The sequence below is a fragment of the Sinocyclocheilus rhinocerous genome, unplaced genomic scaffold (genome assembly GCF_001515625.1).
Source record: "Sinocyclocheilus rhinocerous isolate Xijiao unplaced genomic scaffold, SAMN03320098_v1.1 scaffold61, whole genome shotgun sequence".
Classification (NCBI taxonomy): domain Eukaryota; kingdom Metazoa; phylum Chordata; class Actinopteri; order Cypriniformes; family Cyprinidae; genus Sinocyclocheilus; species Sinocyclocheilus rhinocerous.
The window spans coordinates 183,395-189,394 of NW_015640445.1; positions in this window are offsets into that span (position 1 = coordinate 183,395).

Sequence of the window (6,000 nt, forward strand, 5' to 3'; positions counted from 1 at the left end):
GAAATGTGGCCAGACACTTGTCTTCAAGTCACAGGCTGCAGAACTGATGGCTGTTTATCACATTCTCACAAGCCCCTTATTTCTGAACCTTCAACTGTATTTACTGAGCTCTGCTATTGTATCCATGTTTCTGTAGGCCTCTCTCTCTCTGTGTGTGTGTGTGTGTGTGTGTGTGTGTGTGTGGCCAGACACTTGTCTTCAAGTCACAGGCTGCAGAACTGATGGCTGTTTATCACATTCTCACAAGCCCCTTATTTCTGAACCTTCAACTGTATTTACTGACCTCTGCTATTGTATCCATGTTTCTGTAGGCCTCTCTCTGTGTGTGTGTGTGTGTGTGTGTGTGTCTTATGTTTGAATATCTGAATATCTCCCTAAGCTCTGACTCTCTTGAAAATTATAGCATACACACACAGAGCTCAGCTCAGATGCTCTCCTAAATCTTGTGGATTAGTGTCTCACTGACTGACTGAAGGTGTTTAAGCCAAAGCAACCCCCAAATATGCTGTAAAAAAAGTTTTAAAAAGTATAATTTTAACATAAAAAGAATGGAAAATGCTAGAGTAAAACAAATGTTGTTTAACCATAAGTTATCTTAAATTATCTGTAATTTATCTATTTTACATTAACAGGACAACACATGAAATTTTATTGTAAACTTTTACTGTCATTTTTTTGGAAGTAAAAAGTATGAATTACCATATAAGTTTATGTATGACATTATATGTATGTTCATAGTAAAATATTATTAAAGTTATGCTGATTGCAGGTATGAACTTTAATCATGTGACCGTTTTTTTTTACCACCTATTATTATAGTGCTTGGTATATATTAACAGTATATCAGTTAATGAAATGTATGGTTATGAATCAAAAATAATCAGGCACCAAATTGCCTGACACCACCATATAGTATGTGTGTGTGTGTGTGTACTTGGTATTTATCAAGTTATGGGGAACAAATGTCCCCACAAGGATAGTAATACCAGTACATTTTTACCTTGTGGGGACATTTTTAGGTCCCCATGAGGAAACAAGCTTAGAAATCATACAGAATGAAGTTTTTTGAAAATCTAAAAATGCAGAAAGTTTCCTGTGAGGGGTAGGTTTAGGTGTAGGGTTGGTGTAGGGCGATAGAAAATACAGTTTGTACAGTGTAAAAACCATTACGCCTATGGAATGTCCCCATAAAACATGGAAACACAACATGCAATAGAATATACGGTCTGTACAGTAGAAAAACCATTATGCCTATGGACTGTCCCCACTTTTCACAAAAACAAACCTGAGTGTGTCTGTATGTGTGTGTGTGTGTGTGTGTGTGTGTGTGTGTGCGTGTGTGTGTGTGTTTTTGTGACAAATGAGGACATAAATTTGTATAATGACAAGGGTATAACATAGGTATTACAAGGAGAAGGTGACTTTTCAGGACATTACCCCATGTCCCCACTTTTCAAAACGCATATAAATCACACAGAACGGAGTGTATTGAAAATCTGAAATAGCACAAAGTTTCCTGTGAGGGGTAGGTTTAGGGGTAGGGTTGGTGTAGGGCAATAGAATATACGGTCTGTACAGTAGAAAAACCATTACACCTATGGGATGTCCCCACTTTTCACAAAAACAAACCTGTGTGTGTGTAATAAAAGTTTGGGATCAGTAAGAATGTATTTTAAAGAAGTCTCTAATGCTCATCAAAGCTGCATTTATTTGATCAAAAATATTAAATATTAAAGAGTTCAGCATATTATGAAGCACATTATCAGCATACTGTATTAGAATGATTTCTAAAGGATCATGTGACACTGAAGACTGGAGTATTGAAAATGTAGCTTTGCCATCACGGAATAAATTATATTTTGTAGCATATTACAATAGAAAACTGTTATTTTAAATTGTATTAATATTTCACAATATTACTTGTGTGTGTGTGTGTGTGTGTGTTTGTGTGCGTGTAAGGCATTGTAAGGCACAATGCCTTACACACACATAAATTCAACATTGTTTAACTTCCTTGGTAGTGTTTGTGAAACCTGCCACTTTTCGAGACCTACACACTCACACTTACATGCCCAAATGCTCACACATGTTCCTATAGTGGTGTTGTGTGTTTGTGTGCAGGCTGAGGGTGTTAAGGTGGGGCTGTCTTTACACACACACACACACACACACACACACACACACGTCATGCCTATCCATCGCACTGCTACCTTCAGACAAAACACACTGCTCCTCTCAGCCCCTCAGGACAGAGGAGATCTCTCACTAAACAGCTGAAGCATTTGCTATAGCATTCTAAAGGAACAACAGCGTGTGGAAAGACAGTACAAGGGACTTATGGGGGGACGCTTTGCTGCAATAAGGCTATTGAAATCATCTTAAAATTGCGCTATTATTATTTTAAAATAGTACATTGGCTAAAAAAGTCTGTTCATGCCAACAGTAAAATGCTTAAGAAAAAGGGCCATGTGTGAACAGGTTTTAAGTCTGGAAATGGAAAAGAGGAAATGCTGTGTTTGTGTGTGTATGCAAGGAGGTGTCAAGTCCACACAGATTGTTCACAGTCTCTCATCCAGTCCTCCACCTGTTTTCAAGACTGCAGTGTTTGCAAATCGCAGTGAAGGCCTGTGAAATCACAGATTTGTTGCAATACTGTAAAGTCCCACCACAGGACCTCACACTCAACACCTCAACATTTGGCTTTCAGACATGGAAAACAGAGAAAAACTAAAAATATGTTTCTGAGAGGTTCTCAACACAATCTCATGCAATTCAATTTGGATGATCTCATTTGTGAATACTGTAGAAACATTTTTTTCAAAAATCATGTTTTGTTATCCTGCATTCCAATTAATATCAATCAAACTACAGCTGGGTTGTTTTGATTAAATAATAATAGCTAAAAATACAGCTAACTAACACAATAAAACACAATAAAAAAGACGATTTATGAAAATTAATAAAAATGGAGTTATCTGTTTTTGCAAATAAACTCTTCATATTTATTTTACAGTGTACATTTTTGGACGGTCGGTTTACATCCCAGTAATGGTTTAGGAGTGGACCTTCATGCATACTTTTTTTTCTAAAAATCTTATCTTTATGTACAATTCACATCATACAAATTCATAAGAAATCACCTCCTTGTAAAATAGTTACACTTTCTCCTATAGCTTTGCTTTTGTCAGGTGTATTATGTGTTTCATATGTAATATTTGTGATATCTGAAAATCTGACTGTGATTGAATCTGCTGCATCTGACTTTGACAGATGATTCAAACCATTCTAGAAATCACTCCTGTCACTTTGTAATAGTTTGATTCACCCTTGGCTTATGCCTCTTAAAATAATACTTCATTAGGTGTGTGGGCAGTTTGCATAGTGGGGAGTTTATTGATTCAGTGTTGCTGTTAGCTAGTCACGATTGAGATGGCCAGGTTTTCAAACTTTTTGAATGCACAGACACCCAAATGTAATGATTCCCTTTAGTGGGATCCTCTTTCTAAAATATAAAAGGTAGGTATAAATATATTACATGTTGTTTATCTTCTTATTATTTTTTTTGCTTCATTTATTTGACTTATTTTATTTTTTATTTTATCCTTGTTTGAAGTTTTATTGGTTCAAAAGTATATTTTTCCATCAAATGGAAACGTCATCATTTGGGGGCCATTACATATGTGTGTCAGATTTAATCAACAAACTAAAACTGTGTTTGATAGTGAACTGACTGTTTACTTTTCCAATCTTACAGCCTTTATAAGTCACTTGAGCTGTTGCTGTTCATCTGTTTGTGTCTGTTTAGCAGATTTGGTGATATATGCTAGTTACATACTGTTACGTATCCGGTCCATGAACTTCCGTCTGCTAGCCATCAGAGGTCACCCTTTCCATTTTCATTGACTCTCGCACTACACACTGTTGCATATCACCCCGGACTACATATCCCATCATTCATTGCACTGATTGCACACAGCACTGATTGCACACAGCTGTTTCATATCACTCACTCACTATTTAACACTCCATCTCACTCCTTCTAACTGCCGAGTATTGTATGCGCTTATCGCCAGCAGTGATAGCTACTCTACAGAGCCCTCGTTAGCTTCCTAGCCTAGCCTAGCCTAGCCTAGCCTAGCCTTGCCTCGCCTTGTCTTGTCTGTTTTCTCGGTTTCTGATCTTTGTCTGTTTTCCTGGATTTATCCCTTTAGTCTTGCCCTTTTGATTCTGTTCGCCGTTCGTTGACCTTCGCTAGCCCTAGGATTATTCTTGTGTCTTGCCCGCCTTCTACCTGTTTGCCACCGTTCAACCCTGCCTGTGTTTCTGACCTCCTCTCATGTTAATAAAGCTTGCATATGGATCCGCACGTCTCACGTCTTGTCAGCCCCGTAACAATAAGCCCCAAGAAGCCGTGGTTTACAGTGAATTTATACCGTTTTTCTTCAACTTACTGACCCCAAACTTTGGCATTGCATCACAAAATATCTAACCAATTGGCAAAAAAGCACAAACATAGCACAAGCATATATATTTTTCTTTCTTTCTTTTCTTTCTTTCTTTCTTTCTTTCTTTATAGTCTCTGTATCATTGCATCTATCATTGACTATTTTAATTATACAGTTATAAGACCTACAATTTTTCACAAAAAAAATGTAAGGGATGATCCCCCACAGAAGCAGTAAGAGGTACTGAAGGCACAATCATTGAGTGAGAGAGACAGCACTGGTGTATTTGGATGGATGGGGGTAGCAGTGATGGCTTTAGCAGACATACACAGATGGAATAAGCTCTGGGGGAGGAGACAAAAAACAGTGCATTTTACAGTGCAAAAGGGCTAAAAACAAGTCTGGTCTGTGTGCGTGTGTAACAGTTCAGTCCATAAATGTTTAAATGTGGCAGGAACACTGCTTGTTCAGAGACTTTAGCATGAGAAACGTGGCCCTTAAACAATTTCTCAGAGTGGATTCTTCTGGCGACTGTCACAAGTAGCTTTATGGCTTGTAACATCCTATTTAAGTGACCCATTGTACTTTAGAGAAATAATTCAAAAATAACCATACCTTAAAGAAAAAATGGAAAGAATTGTGTTAAGGAAGTGTGATATGAAACAACATTATGAGGGCGTGCTGTGTGTGTCTAGGATTCTTCTTGTGTCTTGCCCGCCTTATACCTGTTTTGCCATTGTTCGACCCTGCCTGTGTTTCTGACCTCTCTGCTTTAATAAGGCATGGATCCGCATGTCTCACGTCTTGTCAGCCCCGTAACAGATACAGTTTAAGTCAACAACATTACCATATTCTTTAAGCTAAGTGTCCCAAACTTTAAACATTTGTGCAATGTATTACTCCTCCATGTTTCCTGCCTTTTCTGTTTCAGCATTAACAGTAATCAGGGATATATGTGCTCGTCATACCAAATTTCAAGCATTTGTTCAAATAAGTTCAAGCTAGACAGAGAACGATGAAAGAAAAGAGAAAAATATATTTTTTTAAAGATGAAGTCAGATAGTGACGAAAGAGGTGAGGTTTCAGCTGTCGCTTGAAAAATGTCAGGGAATCAGCAATCCGGATAGGGGTTGGAAGATCATTCCACCAGCCAGGAACGGTAAACAAAAATTTACCCGAGCCTGCTTGAATGCACTGGGGAAAGTGCCTGTGAGAAGTGATGTGTTGATGATGTGTGTGAGTGCTAGTAAAAGTGTAGGAAAGATTGCTTGGAGAAGGTGTGAGAGGATTGGGTCTAGTGGGCATGTACAGAGTAGAGAATTTAATGTTTTGAAGAGGTTACGTGTATAGCGCTGTTGATCTTGTGAAAATATTAAGATTTTTGATGAAAGCAAAGACTGATACATACTCAGGTCAGATAGATATTTTGATTTGCTCCATTTTCTCTCTTAATCTAAGTACTAAATCTGGGTGTTATATTAGATAGCAACTTGTCTTTTGAAAGTCATATTTCCCATGTTACAAAAACAGCATTCTTCCATCTTAGAAACATTGC